Source organism: Cetorhinus maximus, chromosome 18 (genome assembly GCF_964194155.1).
Source record: "Cetorhinus maximus chromosome 18, sCetMax3.hap1.1, whole genome shotgun sequence".
NCBI classification, from domain to species: Eukaryota; Metazoa; Chordata; class Chondrichthyes; order Lamniformes; family Cetorhinidae; genus Cetorhinus; species Cetorhinus maximus.
Window position 1 is genome coordinate 89,844,784 of NC_135896.1, and position 22,126 is coordinate 89,866,909.

The window sequence follows — 22,126 nt, forward strand, 5'->3', positions numbered from 1 at the left end:
ATAAAACAAAAAAACAGTCCTCTAGCCCTATCCCCCTCACAACCCCTCACCCCTCACACATTCCCCATGCCCCATCCATGCCTCATTAATGCCACACCCCCTTACTCCACCCATTAGCCCATGCCACTTCTTTCCCCCCATCCACCCCTCTCATGGCCCCTCATACCCTCCATGCCACCTTATGGCCCTACCCGCCCTTCATGGCCGCTCATACACCCCATGCCAACCTGTGCCCCCCACTCACCCCCATGGCCCCTCATACCATCCATGCCACATTATATCCATACCTACCCCTCAAGGCCCCTCATATGCTCCATGCCAATCTTTGTTCCTCTACCCACCCCTATGGTCCTTTATAGTCCATGCCAACTTAGTGCCAACTCATGCCAATTCCCCACCCACCTTCCACCCTCCATGCCAACTCACCCTGTATCCACCAAGGGTAGACCTCAGGACCCCATGCTGAGAGGAAATAAAATAAAGTTGGGTCTTTTGATAAATTCACTATTTAAAAAACAACACTCATTGATAAAAATTCATTCACTACATTTAAATTCCTTCAACTAGTTAATCCCTTAGAACAACAAGCATCTGTATTCATAGCCCCACTTCAAAGACTTCAGAAGCACTTGGATCTGTCAATCAAACTGTGAACTGACAGGCATCCCTAATGATAATGTTAGGTTGTGAAAAAAGTAATGCAGAACTAATACTATAATGATAATCCTCAGGCTTATGCCAGACAGAGTGAAATAGCGAGTACTGATTTTTTTTTAAACTGCAGGCAGCTTTTTTTCAAATATTTATAGAGCTGGGTATTTAAATTCCTTGACAGCTCCCTTGGCAGTTCCAATGAGCTTGAACGTTCCAATGACTTTATCCACTTTTTAAACACATTCACTTCTACCCTTCTAACAATCGTAAAGGGCACTTTACCTCTCTCAAAGGACACACCGCCTCTCCCATAGGTGTCTGGAGGCCATATTCAAAAGGGTACCAGACTTCTCCAAAAGGGTACTCTACCTCTCCAAAGAGTTTAACAAACTTTAGACCTTCTCCTGTTAGGCCTAAAGTGCACAAGTCATGTTTTGGACATCACACTAATCACAAAATTGGATCTGATGGGAGGCAACTGTACCATGTAAACAGAGGAATTTGGAAATGTTTAGTGAATCACAGCATCTGTCCCTAAACTGCAATTTGATTAACCATCAGAATACTCCTGTTTTGATAGAAAAAATAACAGTGGGTGATTTCAGGAATATTGCATTTATTTTTAAATTACATTTGTTGCCTTAATAGTATCATGCCATCGCACTTTGCAAACACTTCTCTTTCAACTGTTTTATACTGATATCTACATTCCTGAATAATTAATGTAAAATCTAAATTCAATCAGAACATGAACAATCTAGTTTGAATCCCGTGAAATTCACTTTTTAATTAAAAAAACATACACAAAATAAAAAAAGTACGTCAACTGTCAAACGTGAATACTGATGTGCCCAATAAAGTGCCAAATTTAATTTAGATCTTAGTCTATTTTGTAAAGCTCACTCCCAAGGGATGCAGAATTTCAATCTACTTGCAAAACTGTAATTATTAGTGATCGCCAGAGAGGCAGAAACAATTTTCAGACCTGAGACCCAAGCGAGAGCTCATCAGGGAATAACAAGGTGAAGATGACCTGTTTGAAAAGGCAATTTTTCCTTCAAGGTTTTGATTGAGAAGACCAGTTGATTTTGCACTAATGGAGCAAAGTGACTTTTGCTTTATAATTAAAAGACTCCTTCATGCCAAGCAGCTAGGAGCATGCATCCATTGCTTGGGTAGAAGGGAGAGGCAGTAGGAAGAGGGAAGCTCACAATAATCTTGATTTAATAGTAGGGAAAACCACCGCTGGCTGGTCAAGGGCTTGGGCAGAGGCAACATTGCTGTGTGTCTGGAATCACACGTAGGTCAGTATTTTGGCTGATTGGCATTCATCGCTAGGTCAGAAAATTGTGGATTTGAATTCCACACTGGTTTTTCGCAGTTATCCTTCAATCATCTAGGCTAACGTTTCAATGCATGACTTGTGCACTTTAGGCCTAACAGGAGAAGGTCTAAAGTTTGTGAAACTCTTTGGAGAGGTAGAGTACCCTTTTGGAGAAGTCTGGTACCCTTTTGAATATTGCCTCCGGACACCTATGGGAGAGGCGGTGTGTCCTTTGAGAGAGGTAAAGTGCCCTTTACGATTGTTAGAAGTAGACATGAATGTGTTTAAACATTTCCAAATTCCTCTGTTTACATGGTACAGTTGCCTCCCTTCAGATCCCTCTAACAACACTGTCGGGCCACTTTCACCACATGGACTGCTGGGCCAGGGTTTTACAGCAACTCCCGCCCGGCGGGCTATTACGGTCCTGCCGAACTGAATGGAGGTTCAAATGGCTTCACCGCATCTGCCAGGGGGTGAGACACGCCGCAGCCGGGCTGTAAAATCCTGGCCCTGGAGTTCAAGAAGGTTCGCCACCAGCTTCTCAGGAGCAAGCTCGCCAGATAAATGCTCTGTGTGTGAGAGCAGGTCAGAGCCTGGGGATTCTGCAGTGAGCGGCTCACTCCTTTACTCCCCAGAGCCTCTTCACTGCCTATCAGCTACAAACCGAGTGGCTTACTTCTGCTCCTAATTCATAAGTATGTATATTAACCCAGTGTCTGTTTAGAATACTCTCTATTTACCTAGGAAGTTGCAGCTCCAACAAACCCAAGGGGCAGAAATTTTTGCTTGGTGGGCGGGCGTGTGCCCGACCCGCGGAAGTGTGAAATGATGCGAGTTGACATTGGCCAAACGTGCCGACGTCAACGCGCAGTCGCACGATAGTTCGGTCGGCGGGCTCGCACTGGAGTCGGCAGCACGCCCGCTGACAATTAAAAGGCCTGTTAAGGCCATTAAAAAATCAATTAAGCCAAATTTTGCATTGCCCATCCAACCTAACGGTCGGCAGGCAGGCGAAAAGGCCAAGCGGCCTTTGCATTTTTTTTGGAAACCTCATCCACAGGAGGGATGAGGTTTCCAAAAGCAAATAAAAATAAAAGTTTTACAATTGAATTAATAATGTGTCCCTGATCACGTGACAAAGTCACATGAGGGGACACGGCTTTATTACATTTTCATTTTCTTTTTCTTTTATATCTCTTCATCTCCCCGAGGTAGCTCCCTGTGCCTCAGGGAGATGATGAACCGTCATTCGTGCTCATGTGTGAAGTTCCCACGCAGCCCGCTTGCCCTCGTTCCCCACCCACGCCCCCCGACCCCAGCACAGGCAGCACTGAGTGCTGCTGCTTGCGTTTCATGCTAGGCGGGCCTTAATTGGCCCACCAGCATGAAATCGCGGTGCGGTGCTGACCGCAGGCGGTGGTTGGCATCCCAACCGCCTCCACCTGCCCCCACCGAGCCCACCCACCAAGGGGAAAATTCTGCCCAAGAAGCCTAACATCCCAAAACAAAATAGCCCGCTTTGTTGGCAACCCAATCGTCAACTCAAACACCCATCCCCCCCTTCACCACCAGCACACCATGGCTGCAGTGCGCTGTACTCACAGGATGCACTGCAGCAACTCACCAAGGCTTCTACGACAGCACGTCCCAAATCCATGACCTCTACCACCCAGGGAGACCATGGCAGCAAATGGTCAGGAACACCACCACTTCCAAGTTCCCCTCCAAATCGCACACCACCTTGACTTGTAACTAAATCGTCATATCTTCGTCACCGCTGGGTCAGCATTGCAGAGCTCCCTCTAACAACATTATCGGGCCACTTTCACCACACGGACTGCTGGGCCAGGGTTTTACAGCAACTCCCGCCCGGCGGGATATTACGGTCCTGCCGAACTGACTGGAGGTTTAAATGGTTTCACCGCATCTGCCGGGGGGTGAGACACGCCGCAGCCGGGCTGTAAAATCCTGGCCCCTGGAGTTCAAGAAGGTTCGCCACCGACTTCTCAGGAGCAACTCAAGATGAGCACTAAACGTTGGTCTTGCTCAAGATGCCCACCTGGTGAGATTTATTTTACTTTTTAAAGTGACTCGGTCAGCCAGACCAGAAATGCTCTAAATTTGAACCGTGGTCTGTGCTATTAGATAATCTCAGCCCAGACAATGACAGAGTGATCACACTGGCTTTGTCAACCCTGAGCTACAGAGGAGTAAAAGGTATTCAGCTAAATGTTCCTACTGGGAAACGTACATGCCAGTGCCAGGCAAGATAACAGCCAGAAACAGAAATACCTGGAAAAACTCAGCAGGTCTGGCAGCATCGGTGGAGAAGAGCACAGTTGACGTTCCGAGTCCTCGAGGACTCGAAACATCAGCTGTGCTCTTCTCCGCCAATGCTGCCAGACCTGCTGAGTTTTTCCAGGTATTTCTGTTTCTGTTTTTGTTTTGGATTTCCAGCATCCGCAGTTCTTTGCTTTTATCTCTGAAGATAACAGCCAGGTTTGCTTGTCAGTCTCATCTGCCAACGCACTAATAGTACACTTAAAGAATGGCTACTTGGGTAAGGCAGAGCATGTACCCATACAATACTACCTCACAGTAAACATTTGGGGGAGGAAGGAAAAATGGAGGAAAGGAAGAAAATAGAACGTGGAAACTTAGATACGAAAAAGCAACAGCTGCATTCATCTAGTATGCCACAAGACTATAGGCTATACCCTTGATGCCTTTTTCGTAATGATTGATCCAATAAGGAGAACCCTAGAGAGCAGCAGAGTTGCACCAATCTAAAGACTGATGAGGCAAATGTGTTTCGGGAGGAAAACTGGATTTTCAAAGTGGGAATTTTCTAACAAACAAAAGTGTGCCAAATGTTATTAAACACTGGCTGCTTGCCACTTAATTATTTTTCATTAGCTTTAAGCATTCTAAGTGTTCCCATTTAGAAAATAGACTCAGTTCATTTTTTTTTATTTGCTGGCTTTAGTGAATTAAGGAATTGATGTTTCGGCTCATGGGTTCTTATTCAAAACGGTTTAATAAATATCCAGGTCGGTATTTTACTGTTTTGCAGCATTCTGAAAGGATGATGCAAAGGGTGTTAACTTAGTCGCTTCCAATATGAACACAAGAACACAAGAAATAGGAGCGGGAGTTGACAAGATGGCCATCGCGCCTGCTCCGCCATTCAATACGATCACGGCTGACCTTGGGTTTCAACTCCATCTTCCCGCCTACTCTCCATATCCCTTAATTCGCAGAGAATCCAAAAAATCTGCCTGTCCCAGCCTTAAATGTATTCAATGATGGAGCATCCACAACCCTCTTACCTGAAGTGAAAAAAGGGCAATAAAAATGGCAAAGAGAATGCTTTTCAAAAATTATTTCTATCTTTTCACGGAATTTATGGGTGTCACTGGCAGGGCCAGCATTTGTTGCCCATCCTAACTGCCCTTTGACCTGAGTGGCTTCCTGGGCCATTTCAGATGGAAGTAAGGAATCAACCACATTGCTGTGTGTCCAGAGTCACATGTAGGCCAGAGTGGGTAAGGATGGCAGGTTTACGTCCCTAAAGGGCATTAGTGAACCAGATGGATCTTTACAACAATCAATGGTAGCTGTCATGGTCACCAGTACTGAGGCTAGCTTTCAATTCCCAATGTATTAACTGAATTTAAATACCACCAGCTGCTGTGCCATTAGCCTGGGCCTCTGGATTACTAGCCCAGTGACATTACCACTACGCCACCACCTCCCTCAGAATGCAGGGATACAGAGCCAGCATGTCTGAGTACAACTGTACTTTATAATGTATCAGTCAGACCTTACTCAAGAGTACTCTGCAATCCTAGTAATCATATTAAAACAATGTCAGGCATCTGAGCTGCAGAGAAGGGTGGCAGGAATTAACCCAAATGTAATGTGGGGGATGAGCTGCGAGGAAAGCCTAGAGAAAAGATAATTAAGGGCCAATCTCTTAAGGTGTAAATGGAATCGATAAGCTGAATCCAGAATATTACTACAAGGTCAGTATGGTCAGTAGAATTTAGACTAATGAAAAGTAGTTACATTTAGTTAAAAAATCCTTATACATGGGCTAAGAAATATTTGGAGCTAAGGAATTAGAATCAAAGAATCCAGGGAAATCCAGGATACATTGGATGCTACGCTGGGTGACTTGAGATTTTATTGGATGCCAGGTTGAATAAGTTGAGATATTAGAGGGACAAACTAAATGATCTTTCCTTGCCCTGATTTTTCCTTCCATTCTGTTCTTTATCGTTGACATCTTCCAGTTTTGCATTTTTAACCTACTTCTGCCTTCACGTCAGATTACATAGGATTTATATCACAGAAGCAGCAACCAGTCCATGCCGGGTTTATGCTCTACTCAAGCCTCCTCCCATCTTATCTCATCTAAATCCATCATTGTAACAATCTATTCACTTCAACCTCACCTTGTGGTAGCAAGTTCCATATTCTCACCACACTTTGGGTAAAGAAGTTTCTTCTGAATTCTCTATTGGATTTCTTGGTGACTATTTTATATTGATGGCCTCCAGTTATGCACTTCCTCACAAGAGGAAACATTCTCGCTCTATCCACTCCATCAAAACCTTTCAGAATTTTAAATGCCTCTTCAGCCTTCTTCAGTCAAGAGAAAAGAGACTCAGCTTGCCAATCCTTTCATGATAACGTATACATACACATTTCTGGTAAATCTTCACTGCACCCTCTCCAGGGCCTCTATGTCCTTTTTATAATATGGCAAACAGAGCTGCACACAGTGCTCTAACTGTGGTCTAACCAAGGTTCAATACAGATTTGACATAACTTCCCTACCTTTCAATTCTATCCCTCTAGAAACAACGCCCACAGCACGGCTTGCATTTTTTTTCATGGCTTGCTAACCTGTGGTGCAATTTTTAGTGATTGATGTATTTACACTCCCTTTGTCCACAAGAACTAGGAGCAGGAGTAGGCCATTCGGTCCCTCGAGCCTGCTCCGCCATTTGATAAGGTAATCGCTGATCTGATGGGATTCCTCTACCTCACCTAGACTTGCACCTTTTAAGTAATAAGTACCTCCCTATTCTTCCTACCAAAATGTACTACCTCACATTTATCTGTGTTGAACTTCACTTGCCAATTTTTTGTCCCCCTGTAATTTGTTGCAGCGCTCCTTGGTATTGAATACCCCCTCAATTTGGTGGCATCCATAGACTTAGAAAAAGTATTTTTTGTTCCAAAGTCGAAATTGTTAATGTAAACTGTGAACAACAGTGGTCCCAGCACTGATCCTTGTGGAACGCAGCATCCCCCCTTCTCCCACTGTGAATAACTACCCTTTACTCCCTCTCCCTGCTTCTTGTCTTGAAACCATCCTGCCACTTGTCCCCTCTCTGACTTGTCCCATTCTCTGACCTTATTCATTAGTCTATGATGGGGTACCTTATCTAAGGCCTTTTGAAAATCTAGTGAAATCACGTCCACTGCATGCATTACCATTGTCACTCTCTCGTGTTACCTCCTCAAAAAATTCAATAAGATTGATCAAACCCACGTTGACTATTCATTATTATATTTCCCATTTCTCAATGTTCTTCTATTCTCTCCTTTAGCAAGAGTTCCATTATTTTTCTTACCATCAATGCTAAGCTGACCGCTCTATAATTTCCTGGCCATGTTCTGTTCCCCTTCCTCAATATAGGAATTACATTAGCTGCCCACCATCTGGCACTACACCTTTCAGTAACAAATTATAATATATGAATAGTAGTGCCTCTGCTATCTCTTCCCTAGATTATTTAAAAATACCTGGATGTAATCCATTTGAACCGGGGGGTTTACCTTCTTTGATTTTGTTTAGTTTATTCAATACCTCCCCTTTTTTTATTTTAAATGGGCTTATCTCATTACTCATCTCATCATTCAATGTCATATCTACCTGTCCTATCTTCTAGCTAGGTGCTAAAGCTAAATAATTATCGTATATAATACTCATGTAAAAGCCAAATTATTGAGACCAATGTTTTAAGTCCAAAGTCGTGGGGTTGGCTTTTACATGGGGAATGTTTTTGAGAAGTTGATATGTTGCTTAATATGGGCCCGAGTGAAATCTATAAAAGGTCATCGGCCTTTTATAGGATTTTTATTTTAAAAAATGGAAAAAATAAAAAGCCACCGACACCGAAGACATCATATTAATTATCAAACAGTTATTTGTTTTATAACATTACAAACCGGAAACATTTCATCACTATTAATTATCTAACATGTATTCATTGGTTTATTGGTATTCATTTTCATTAGTATTTACAATGAAATTGAATCAATAACATCTCCGGGATTATACTTTGCTTCCGAAATTTTGGGGTTTTGATCCCTGAAAAACTCGGGTCGACTTTCACACAAAGTTCATGAAACATTACGGGGTTTTATCGGCCAAAAATCATGGGGTTGATTTTTACATAAGATTGGCTTTTACATGAGTAATTACGGTATTTAATATTTCTGCCATCTCTGCATTGTTTCCTGTCATATCATAGAACTGTAGAAAAGTTACAGCACAGAAAAAGGCCATTCAGCCCATCATGTTTATCCCTTAATGGTCCTATTCCCACTGCATCCTTCATTTTATATTGATGTGCCTGAAACATATTTCCTATTTTGTTTTATATTTCTTTATGATTTAATTCCATAGCTCCTCTTTAATTGTTTCTTTCAACTTCTCTTCTAATCTCTTCATATTTTCAATTATCATGCACTCCTCTGTTGCCTATGTACAATGTGGGTGACTCTTAACTGCCCTCTGAAATGGCCAAGCAAGCCATTCAGCTCAGGGGCAATTAGGGATGGGCAACAAATGCTGGCCTTGCTAACAACGCCCACATCCCTTGAAAGAATAAAGAACTTAATGTCTGCCTCTTTCCTAACCTTCAATTGTTCCTTTATGCCTTTATTCATCTATTGTAGTCCAACTAGTGTTTGCTTTGCTCTTTCATCGTAGCAGAATATGTTTTCCCTGTACTCTGTTGAACGTCGTTTTAAATGTTTCCCAAGGTTGCTTTCCATGGTTGTTTGTCAATATACATGCCCATTTTATTTTCCCTAATTCTAACCCCAGACCCTCAAAATCAGCTTACCGTCATCCATCTTACATTGGCAACTCTTTCCTCCCTACTGTTTCCAGCCCAGACTCCTCCTCCACACTGTTATTATCAGTTATAGTTCAGAGCAGTAGGTACAGCTGTGACAGACAGAGCTCCTTTTCTCAATGGGGCAAGGTGACTCATCCATCACCAGTATTCCAAAGAGGCTGTCATCCCTGAACAATCAAGAGTCGTCAGAAACCCTCACAGGGCAACACAATTCACCTCACCTAGGAAGCACCCTATTTTTATTATCCAGAAGTCTGTTAAGGGGTGTGACATGGCCTTTGTAATCAAATCATAAGCCTTCCAAATGCCAGGACAACATTTGAGAAAAAGAGCTTGTCAATGTTGGAACACGTGTGCAAGTATATGGCACATTCGCTACACGTTAGAGGCTTCACTTGAGGGTAAAAAACATCCTAAACAAACAGGTGGTAAACAAAAGGCAACAAACTTCACCTCTCCCTTTGGAAGAAAAGATTAAGTTCACAGCAATTCTCGGAGAGCAGCAGCAAACTGACAGAATGAGGTCACAAAGGGGCCAGTTGACTCTGAAGACTTTGTGCTTGTAACACGAAGGGAGTGGAAATTGTTCCAATTCTCAGATTTAACCATTATAACAGGTATGTGTTACCCAGATAATCGACTTGTCTCATATATTTCCTGGCGCTGTGCATTTTCATTCAAGTCGGTACCTCTCGCCTGTGACATTCTCCAAGTGTATGAGATGTGGGTCTATCCACAAACTCATAATTAATGGCAGCTGTGCACTGAAAGCTGGTGAAGAGGCAGCGAGGAAACAGAGGTTTGTACATCCAGCTGATCAATCCGAGCGATTTCAATTGCATTTACATATAAATTGGAAAGAGACAGGAACATTGTATCAATAAATCTGCAGTTTTTGCTAGCAGGTTCCTGATGTACAAATTAATAGCCACAATGGTTTTTATCTCCAGCATTCCCACCGCTCCAAATTTATGCCGGGGCATCGCGCCTAACTATCAATCAAATGGGAAATGAAATGCAGGAACACATTCGGTAGCCATGGTCACCATGACAGTAGCACTGATAAATTACTTCAGTAAAAGTGGAGCGGAACAAACCAAATATTATTTTCTTCTGAAGACAAACTACTGTTTTTAAAAAACAGAAAGCTGAGCTCTGCTCATTGAACGTGACATATATGGCCGGCTTATCAGGATATTCTCTGCTTAGTTTTCCATCTTTATCATAAAGAGAAGGTTATCACAGCATGGAATACTTTACCACGCTGGGGGTTTGAGTCAGAGACCATTTAAAGGAAAGGTGACTATAAGGAGGCAGTAGCGTAATGGTAATGTCACTGGACTAGTAACCCGGAGGCTAAAACTAATGGTTCCCTAACCCACCAAAGCTGGTGAAGCTCAGATTAAAGAATCTAGAATCCTGGCAATGGTGACCGTTGTCATATACAAAAACCAATCCGGTTGACTAACGTTCTTTTTTTAGGGAAGGAAATTTGCCAGCCTCACCTGGTCTGGCTGACCTGTGACTCCAGGCCCACAGCAATGCGGTTGGCTCTTAACTGCCTTTGGGAATGGCCGAGCAAGCCTCTCAGCTGCACCAAACCCACTGCAGCAAAGTTGCATTGGACTGCAGCGGCTCAAGAAGGCAGCTCACCACCACCTTCTCAAGGGCAGTTAGGGGATGGGCAACAAATGCTGGCCCAGCCAGCGACACCCACATTCCATCAAAGAAGGCATGAAGTGAAAGAAAACAAAGGGCAAGAGGGTAATGGAATTAATTTTGGATCTCGCAGCAAAAAGCCAACATGGACATGATGGACTGAATGGTTTCCTTCCTTGTTGTAAACATCTGTTGTCCGGTGGTTATTTTTTCAGTTTAAATGAACGTGCTGCTAGAAAATTGTTTATTCACCATTTAGACATAAAAATAATAGGCACCCTGTCAACACCCATGGCCAAACTCTGAAAATCTGCCAACCGTTGCTCAAACACTACTTACATTGATCAGCTAAAATAAGTGCCATTTTGTTCACAAAGTCTTAGGCTAAATGAATGTGACATGCCATTCAAAAACAAGAACGACATTTCGCCAAGCCTTTAAACAAGTAGAAGCCTGATATTTTTATTGTTGAGGTGACTATCTGAGAAATACATCATTCTCCATCTTTGGGGCAGCTGGTGTGAAGCATCAAGAAGTGTTCCCAGATGAGGCAGATCATGAGTTGCGTGCTAAGTAAGATTTCTTCGACTCTGCTCCCACAACATGCCTCAAGGCCACTGCACAGCCGACATCTCTACTTACCAGGGAGCCTTCCTTGTGGACTGAGTTAAATCACCAGTTCAAAAACTATAAATATAAGATAGTCAGTAATAAATTGAATAGGGAATTCGGAAGAAACCTCCTAGAGAGTGGTGAGAAAGTGGAACTTGCTACCACATGGAGTGGTTGAGGCGATTAGCATAGGTGTATTTAAGGGGAAGCTAGATATATGCATGAGGGAGAGAGGAGTAGAAGGAGATGCTAATAGGGTAGGATGAAATAAGATGGGGGGAGGCTTGAGTGGAGCATAAACACCAGCTTTTGGTTCAGCCAAATGCACTGTTTCTGTGCTGTAAATGTAAAATAACAAAAAAGAATGCACAGCTAAGAATACCATGATCTAGGACTAAGTTAAATGTGAGTGCATCTTAAGGAGCAAGTGGGGACATCCTGAGGCCTAGCTTTTTCAGCCACTGACCAGCCATTTTCCACAAGTGTTGATCATGTTCAGCAAGGGAGGAAATTAGAAATTGGCGACCCATTTCACTGTTGAATGTGGACTATAAGATTCTATCCAAGGTCATCGCCAATCGGGTCAAGTCCGCTCTGGAATTGGTGATCCACCCTGACCAGACCTGCACTGTGCCGGGCAGGAAGATCTCTGACAGCCTCGCGCTGCTCAGGGATACGATTGCCAATGTGCAGGACAGGGGTGTGGACACCTGCCTCATCAGCCTGGATCAGGAGAAGGCCTTTGACAGAATATCGCACACCTACATGGTGGATGTGCTCTCCAAAATAGGGTTTGAGGAGGGAATTCGCAAATGGATCCAACTGCTCTACACTAACATCAGTAGCGCAGTCTCAATCAATGGGTGGGAATCAGATAGCTTTCCTATTAAATCTGGAGTCAGGCAGGGCTGCCCTCTTTCCCCTGTCCTGTTTGTGTGTTGCACAGAACCCTTTGCTAGTCCATCAGGAAGGATCCGGGCATAAGAGGAGTGACAATCCCAGGCAGTGGAGGAACTCAGGTCAAAGCCTCCCTGTACATGGGCGATGTCACCGTCTTCTGCTCGGATCCGCTGTCGGTGCGCAGACTGATCCACATCTGCGACCAGTTCGAACTGGCCTCGGGAGCCAAGGTAAATCGTGGGAAGAGCGAGGCCATGTTCTTTGGAAACTGGGCTGACCGATCCTTTGTCCCCTTCAGCTTCAGGGCTGACGGCCTGAAGGTGCTGGGGATATGGTTCGGAGGGACCGGGGCATGCGTTAGAAACTGGAAGGAGCGAGTGTCTATGGTGAAAAGAAAACTGGGCATGTGGGAGCGACACTCCCTCTCCATTGCAGGTAAGAACCTGGTCATCAGGAGTGAGGCACTCTCGCTGTTGCTGTACGTGGCGCAGGTCTGGCCCATTCCAGACTCCTGCGCGATGGCGATCACCCGAGCCATCTTTCGCTTTATCTGGAGGTCGAAAATGGATCGTGTCCGCAGGGACGTGATGTACAAGCCTCTAGATAAAGGGGGAAAAAACGTGCCCAACATCGCCCTCATCCTGATGGCCACCTTTGTGTGCGGTAGCATCAAACTGTGCGTAGACCCTCGGTACGCAAACACCAAGTGTCACTACGTGCTGAGGTTCTGCCTGTCCCCGGTGTTGCGAAGGATGGGTCTGGCCACGCTGCCGCGGAACGCTCCAAGTAGTTGGACCGTGCTGTACCACCTGTCCCTCGTGGAAAAATTTAAGCAGAGAAACACCTTTGACCACAAGTCCATCAGGCAGTGGTCGGCAGGTAACGTCTTAGAGGCCCTGCGGGAAAAGGAGAGGGTGGATCCTGTGGGATGGTTCCCCGAGCAGACTGTCAAAGTCATTTGGCAGAATGCCTCATCGCCAGAACTTTCCAACAAACACCAAGACGTAGCTTGGCTGGTGGTGAGAAAGGCCCTCCCCGTCAGATCCTTCCAACACGCCAGGAGTCTCACCCCCTCGGCACGTTGCCCTCGAGGTGACTGTGATGGGGACGAGACCGTTGTTCACCTCCTTGTGGATTGTGCCTTTGCAAAGAAGGTCTGGAGAGAGATGCAGTGGTTTCTGTCGAGGTTCATCCTGTGCAGTTCTGTGACACAGGACTCTGTGCTCTACGGGCTGTTCCCAGGGACACACACCAAGACAAACATCAACTGCAGCTGGAGGATCATCAACTCGGTGAAAGATGCTCTTTGGTCTGCCCGAAACTTGGTCTTCCAGCACAAAGAGTTGTCCCCAACCGAGTGTTGCAGACTGGCACATTCCAAAGTCCAGGACTACATGCTGAGGGACGCACTAAAGCTTGGGGCAGCCGCCGCAAAGGCGCAATGGGGAAAGGTCTCTGTCTAAGATCTTTCTGCCACAGCGCATCGATGGGCTGGGAACTGTTGAGAGCCCCTCGGGCTGTACAGCTCAAAATGAATGTCTGCATTGAATACTAATTGTATTATAAATGTATTGAAGCACCTCAGAGTGCAACATGATGTATGTTGACAGCTCCAATATCATTGTCTGATTGTCTGCATTGACCAGATTGAAATGATTGTAATATTCATTGATTGTATTGATGCACCTTGTGATACATGTGTAAAAATTGAACCTGATTGTACTTTTGTGATGGTGATTTTGAAATGGTTTGGAATGTTCTTCCAGATATTTTAAGAACAAATTATATTTTTCAAAAAAAAAATCATGTTCAGCAAGTGCAAAGTAAATATAAACTTTAATCTTCCAAACAGAGAACGCAGCAACAAAGAAACTAATGCAGGTGCTAAGAGTGCAAGGTTACGAGATGGAATAAATTCACTTTACATTTTTTTAGCTTACATCTAATGTTTCATCAAGTGTGACTTTTTCCCCAGCTCTGCAATTTTCCTCTGATAAATTTACCACAAAAGATAACTGAATTACAACCGGAAAGGCAAATCAGTTTGTTTTAATAATCAGGGCTGTTGCTTTATGATTGTGGACATTTTGATTTTGATGCTACACCGAGCCGGGTAATTAATGCCACATTGCAAAGGACTGATGAGGAGACGTATACAACCATAACAGCAGACATGAAGAACGGCCTTTTCACGATAGATGTTACTGTCCATATCTTGCTGCTGGTGTCGTGTGGTATCAGGCACTATGGGCTGCATTTTCAAGCTGACGTTGGGAATCCAAAGCCTGGGATACTCCCGGATCCCAACCTTGTCAGAATCAGCGATGCAACACAATTTTAAAATGCAAAGAGTCTAACTGGCCCGGGGCCCCCAGAAGGAAAAAACGGTTCGGACCAGTACTCTTCTTTCCCAGTTTTTACTGGTGTTCTATTTTAAAGCATACAAGGCCAGTTCGGACCAGTATTCTTATTCCCCAGTTTTACTGTTTTTTCCTTCTGGGCAAGAGTTCGCCGCCCAATTAGCGGCGCAGGGAGCTGCCGAGAGGCGAGCGGAAACCATGAGCAGCCTTGCCATTCACTGGGGAGATGGCACTGGAGGGTTTGCAGAAGGTCAGTGTTGGCAGGGGGGGGGTCCCCAAGGTCCCCAGCCACCACCCTCCCATCTGATTAAATGCCCCTCCCCACCGCCAAACAGGCCTCAGCGGGGTGCACAAGGTTCCACCCACCATTCTCTCCTCACCCTGCAGGGAAAGAGAGCTCACAACAGTCATGAGATATCTCGAAAGGCTGGTGGTGTGGCAGACCTGCACAATCTGACATGGATGGAGGAGACGGCACAAGGGAGATTGTGAGGGTGCCATCATGACAGGCTATGGGTGATGGCGAGGCAGCGGGCCATGAAGAGCAGGGTCATTTGGTTGCACGGACTTCAGGTGAAGGACATGGAGGAAATGCCTGCCCGATGTGCCTGTGGCTCTTAGACCGCTGACATTTATGGAGTTGGTTGTGCCGATGCACCTGCAGAGTAGCCCTGGGTTCTCATCATCAACTTCTTGTGTTTCCCCCAGGGCCTGTAGCGGAGGGGGAGCCAGGAGTCCCTGCAGAGTACTCTCCTCAGCCTCCTCCACAGGAAGGGGAGTGGCGGTGGGGTGCCAGGCACCTCAGAGCCTGCGCTGTCACATCATACCTCTGCACCGTCCACCAGCACAGACACTTACTCACCTCGGTTGGGCCTAAATCAAGATTAGAACGGGAAGCACTGTGCAAGCAGCACATCACGAGTGAGGAGGAGGAGGAGGGGGGCGAGGTAGAGTCAGCGGTGGCCAGTTTCCCTCAGAGAATGGAGGACAGGCACACCCAAGGTCCACTGGGCGGAGATGTTGGGCCTCGGGTGTCACACACAAGGAAGGGTTTTTCTGGGGCAGCAGAAGCAGACGAGCTCCCTATTGTCGGAGCTCTCTGAGGTATTGCAGAGCCATGGAAAGACAATGGAGGAATCCGTGCAGCAACTATGCACCATGATGTCTGGGGAATTTGAGTGCATGAGTGGCCACCCTCATTATACTGCACCACACTGAGTGGGTGCAAGAGCAGCGCACTCACCTGCACAAAGAGTGAGCCTCTCTGTATAGCTGACCACTCAGTGTTGCTGATGGTACAGAAATACAAGGAGTGGATGCCAGCTGTGTTCATGACCGCTGCAGCCCGACGTGTCCCAGGCACTGCGTATTTCCCCCTGTCTGCCAATTAAAAATTTCAAACTGCTCGTCTGGGGCCTGTCAATGAGCTCCAGAAGCTGCTAACCGGAGACCTGTGGGTTTCCTGAACCCTCCTCCCTTTTAAAAGTGCATCACCTTCCAGAGACATCAGGGTCCAGTCACACCCACCGGAAACATGATTTCAATGCATGCCCACACCCGTGCCCACCCCCATCACCTACTGAAAACCCAGCCCTATGTCTGCGCCATCCTGGGTTTTGTAAAGCCAGGGTATCTTGTGGAGACTTTCACCCTTTTTTTCCTAAAAGGAATTACACGTAGCTGTGTCTGTTGGCCATGGTTCAGTGGCTGCACTCTTGCCTCTGAATAAAATCTGCCTCAAGTCCCACTCCAGAGATTCCAGGCTGACACTCCAGTCCAGCACTGAGGGAGTGCTGCCCTGTCAGAGGTGTCACCTTGCAGATGAGATGGCAAACCAAGGCTCTCTCAGGTGAATGTAAGAGATCCCTTGGCCTTGTTTGGAGAACAGTAGGGGGGTTTTTCAGGCATCCTTGCCAAAACTTATCCCCCATTCAATATCAGTTAAAAAAAAATGGGTGATCCGGTCATTATCACATTGCTGTTTGTGGGGGTTTGCTGCCATTTCTCTGCATTACAACAATGACCATACTTCATAAATAAAACACTTTGGGACATCCTGGAGGTCACAGAAGATGCGATATAAATGTACATTTGTTTTCCCCTTATTTAGCAGAGGTGCAGCAATTTTTTCCCCAATTCACAATGGATTCAGTACGTGATGAAATCTCCAAGCAAACAGTGTGCCAGTCATTACTGTCCCTGACCTATAATTTAAATACTCCATTTCGCACCACAATACCCAGCCCTGAATACAATTTTCAAACGGATACAGGTGAACCATTGTGGAAGCGATTACAACCCTCGTGTCATTATGATTGACTTGGAGTTTTCTAGCATAGCTGACATTTCTTCTTAAACTGAAACATCCGCCTGAAGCCAGAATTTTGCAGAAATGCAATTAGCTAGATTATACTATTTCTGACTTTCATTGGTTTTGCTCCTATTGTCCCTGGTTGCTTTTCAGACAGAAGGGAGACATGCAGTCCCCAGGAGTTGACCCTAGGACCACTGCATTTCTTGACACATATTAATGAGCTAGACTTGGCATAATTTCAGTTGGCACAAAACTTGGAAGGATTGTGAAGGAGGATAGTGATAGACTTCAGGGGCACAGAGACAGTTGCTGGTATGGGCGGATGAGTGGGAGATGCGATTTAATGCACAGAAGTATGAAGTGGTACATTTTGGTATAAAGACTGAGGAGAAGCAAGATAAAATTATGAGTGTAATTGTGAAGGGGGGTGCAAGAACAGAGCAACCTGGGTTATATCTGCACAAATCGTTGAAGATGGCAGGACAGGTTGAGACAATGGTTAAAAAGACATACAGGATCCTAGGCCTTGTAAATGGAGGCATAGAGTACACAAGTAAGGAAGTTATGATGGATCTTTGTCAAACTGTTGTTCAGTCTCAACTGGAGTATCATGTCCAATTCTGGGCACTACACTTGAGGAAGGATCTGAAAGCATTAGAGAGGTTGCAGAAAAGATTTATGAGAACGGTTGCAGGTCTGTGAGGCTTCAGTTACGTGGAGAGGTTGGGGGAGTTAGGGCTGTTGCTCTTTCATAGCGCACCCGTACCTACTATATCATCAGCCGGCAGCGGGTTCCACCAGCGAAAATCTTCCCCCTGCCACAGCCAGGATTTTCCGGCCCCCGTTGTGGTGAAACGCACCACAGGGGGGAGGGTTTGGCAGCGCAGCCAAAAGTCCGATGGCTTTCAGCGGGCCCGGAAAATCCCGGCCCACCTGATCGCGCATGTCTCCCGCGCACGCCGCCGGTTGCTTTAATATCGATTGGAATCGCCTGGGAGCCAGCAAAATGCAAGAGAGCTGAAGGGGTGACAACTTCCTGTTCCACCGCCAGGGACCGTGTGCCGTGGCTGAACCTCCGCCTTCTGGTTCTGTTCTATGGTTCATCTTTGTTCGTCATTTTTGCACTTCCCCAGCATTTTTATATCCTTTTGTAACCAGAATCGTGGATGGTATCCCACTTGTGGTCTAACCAAGGTCCTGTGTAAGCTCAAAATAACTTCCCTACGTTTGAATTCCATTCCTCTAAAAATAAACCCCTGTGCTTTGTTTGCACTTTTTATGGTTCTGTTAGCATGTGTTGCTGCTTTTAATGATTTATGAAGCCGTACCTCCAGCTTACTTTGCATTTCTGCGCCATTTAGATGCTTATTTTCCAAGAAGCAGATGGTATTCCATCAAAATGCATCACTTTGCACTGACTTACATTGAAATTAATTTCCTATTTGCATGCAAATTTCTTACTGTCCGCTTGTATTTTGCCACAGTCTGCCTCAGTGCCTCAGTGCTAACTACGCAACCCAAATTGGTGTCATGCAAACATTTTGAGGGACGGAATTTAGTGTGAAGCCCGCCAGAGCCCGGGGGAGGGGGGGTGGCGAGAGAATTGGGTGGGAATACCCGCTTCAGATTCCCAGCGGTAGGATAACTCCCAAATTTAGTCGGTGGGGAGTGGGGTGGCAGGGAGGGTCTGACGCAGGACTCCCACCTGCTGGTACAGGATTGATGAGCCACTTAAAGTCAATTATCCCTCAGCCCACCGGGATTTAATGGCACCCGCGCAGGTCTCCCATGCCTCCCAAAAGCCACCCAGCAAACGCTGTCAGCTTTGTCAGCGGTTTACCAAGAGGGTTCCTTGCTCACAGGCACTCAGTGCCCGATTGAGGGACCCGGCGTCAGGAAGGGAGTGGGGGTGTGCTGCTGAAAGCCAAACCCCTGCCCTTGCTTCCGAACCCTTTGCCAGCGACTCCCCCACCATGAGCCCCATTCCACCCCACATCTGTCTCTGGGGATCCCGCGGCTTCCCTTGAAGGCCTCAGGGCATTGCCGGGAGCAGCCAGCGCACCCAGTGGCACTGCCCGCCAATGGCCAACTGGCGGCTTCTGATTGGTCAGCAGCTCTTGGGGGCGGGATTTTGCTTTTCTGGCGCCTTATTCGCATGGCAACACCGGCCAGGTAAGTGTCTGTTTGCACTTAAATTCCATTGGGCCTTCTAGAGAGAAGCAACGTGGAGCTCCCGCCAGTTGGAGATGGGGACCCCCATTGCACAAACTAAATTCTGCCTGACATTGACTTCCAACTGCTGATTCTGAATCATTTATTTAAATGGTGAACAACAATGGTCCCAGCACTGATCCCTGTGAAGCACCATTATCCACCTTGCGCCGGTCTCTAACTGCTTTTAACCTCCTACTCCCTGTTTTGTAGCCAGTTTACTACACATTCTACAGCTTATCCCAATTCCACATGCTCCAGAATCTTGGTCATGAGTCTACCATGTCCTGACTGAACGCTTTTGGAAGTCCATGACATCTACTACTTTACCCTTATCTGCTCTTTCTGGAACTTCTTCAAAGAAGTATCATTGTTTTTTTTTTAATTTGTGAGTCTGATCATAACTCTTACTCTCCTTATTCACATGGATTTAGAGATTTATGTCTGGCCTCGCTTCAACATGTGACTACTCGGTCCCACTTTGGGGAATTTGAAGAGGTTCGCATCCAAACGACATAAATATCGGGTTCTGATCATAAGGGGACAAGACTGTTAACCGTCACGTTGTTATATATTACACAGTGTGAGCACGTTGCCAAAATGTAAGATGCTCAAACTACTTGCAGGACTATACCTGACTTCTCACCACAACACCACTACACCTGAGAATTTGTGGTGTGAGTCTTAAACCTTCTTTAAGGGACCTTGCTGACCAGCTGTGGACGGCCAACGTTCTTCTACATTATCAGAAGTGAACCATTGACTCCTGATCGAGAGACAGCTCCCTCCCACTCATTGACCTGCTCCTTACCAAGAACATGCAGAACTTTCTTAAGATAATAGCAGACTCCACTATTACTATAAACCAGTACACCAGAGGGCTCAAAGATTGAACCTATTTGGTTCAGAGTTAAGGAACAGGAAAGGAACTGTTACACTGTTGAGCATTGAGTATGGCCCCCTCCAAAAATGAGAAGAAGGTAGGAGGAAATCTGTAGACAAAGGTCAAAAAATACAAAAACAACAGGGAAACAACAGTGGGAAGTTTCAACTAGCCTAATGCAGACTGGGGAAAAATCATTGTAAAAGAGAATGAAAACGTGTACAGGAGAACCTTTTAATCAGTATGTTTCTAGCCATGAGCTATAAGATTCTATGCTTGTTTGCCTTCCACCCTGCAACACTCTCCTTCACTACAAAATAAATTATTATTTTCAATACCTCTAAACAGAGGTATTGTTCCTTATATTGTTTCTTATATTGTTCCTTGCCCCTGCACCCTGGCCAGAATTCTCATTCAGACTTTGGAAACTATGACAGAAGTAGAATTTGCCACATGGTAAGTGAGGACCGACTGAGTGGGTTAAGGCTGACTACCAATGGGATCAGCTCTACCAGCAACCTATGGCAGAGGTTTCAGACTGAATGATCTGTCATCATGTCCTGATCGAGGTGGTACATTACATGATTCATACTGGGGTACCAGGTGCTCTTATTCTTGAGTCTGACACAGGCACATTGCAGTTTTCTGTATATATGTACACAGCACGTATACTACCTATGTCCCAATAAAATCCAAATTCACAATTAGACAGGAAGTAGACTTCAGCCGATACGCTCATCGAATCTCCAATCACTTGATGGTCCAAACACTGGAATCAAAAGCACTTTCTGCACAAACCAAAATAGTCTCATCTATGTCTGCTGCCCTTTCAGTGACCTGTAGCCTCATCCCATATCCACAGGGTATATCACAGTCTCATGCTGCAAAGCTCCCAAATCCAACTCTTGCCTTAAGTTTTCCCTGTTTGGTCAGGGGTATTCCGACATATTTTTTGCAACGATCAAGTTATTTATTTCTCCCAGCGAGTGCTTATCTCAAATGCTTGAGTGATTGCAAAGGTGGAGGTTGTGTGTGCTGTTCTGAATAAGCAGACAATAGGAAGCGCGAGCTGCAGCTGACTCTAGTAGTTTCAAAGTAGGAGCTAAAATCTAATTTATTTTGGCTGGTTTGTTGGCCGCAGGAAAAGCAGTTGCGGGAAAATGCCTCCATCCTGTGCTCCGACAGTTTAAACCTTTAACCTTTGAGTAGCCAAAGCCACCTCCTGACTGTGACTCTCTCCATAGGTAGAATTCAGTTCACTCCTCCTCACAGGTTCCAGTAATGAGACACCTCTTCACATCTTCAGCTCTTTCGAATGAGTTCCCTGGAAAGATGCCAAAGGGAACTGCTGCAGCATCAATGCATCTTTTAGTAGCATTCCTTACAGTCATGGGAGTTTCCCAAGCAAAGATTAGCTGATTGAAACAGCAGTCTCTTAACATATTGCACCTTTCAGATTGGGTCCAAGATAGATTGAGATTCAAATCACAGTGATTTGGACCTAGCAGTAACAAAACAAAGGCAGCTTATTTAATAAATGCAATGAACCCATTCATTGTGAATGCCTTACAGCTGTTGGGTTAGACAAATTTACTGTTGACTCCTAACACCACTACGAACCCATCAACATTGGTTAAACTGAGAACTAAATAAATTAGTTAAACAGCAATGAATAATGGGAATTAGTCCCACTAGGATTTTCATTGCACAGTAATTATCCTCCCTCTCTCTGGCATTTCCCATGTCTAGCACATTGGCGTTACTCCTATGGTTAATGAATATAGATGAATCCTCCACTAACCTTCTGCAATCTGGTGGAAGAGAGAGTGAAAATGAGACAGGGCCATGTTTTCTTTACAACTTTCTAGGCAGTTTTATGTGGAGATGGTGGTGTAGTGATAGTGTCACTGGACTAGTAATTCAGCAGCCGAGGCTAACGCTCTGGGGGTATGGGTTCAAATCCCACCTGGACAGCTGGTTAGTTAACTTTATTAATTAATATAATCTGGAATTAAAAGACGGTCTCAGTAATGGTGACCATGAAAC

The 22,126-nt window shown here is 45.3% G+C and overlaps 1 protein-coding gene across 2 annotated transcripts in view; it reads right to left on the reverse strand.

The window, feature by feature from the left end:
• The window catches only part of slc8a3 (solute carrier family 8 member 3), a 514,840-nt gene that overhangs the window by 362,707 nt on the left and 130,007 nt on the right, over positions 1 to 22,126 (reverse strand). The gene's annotated exons all lie outside the window — the stretch shown is intronic.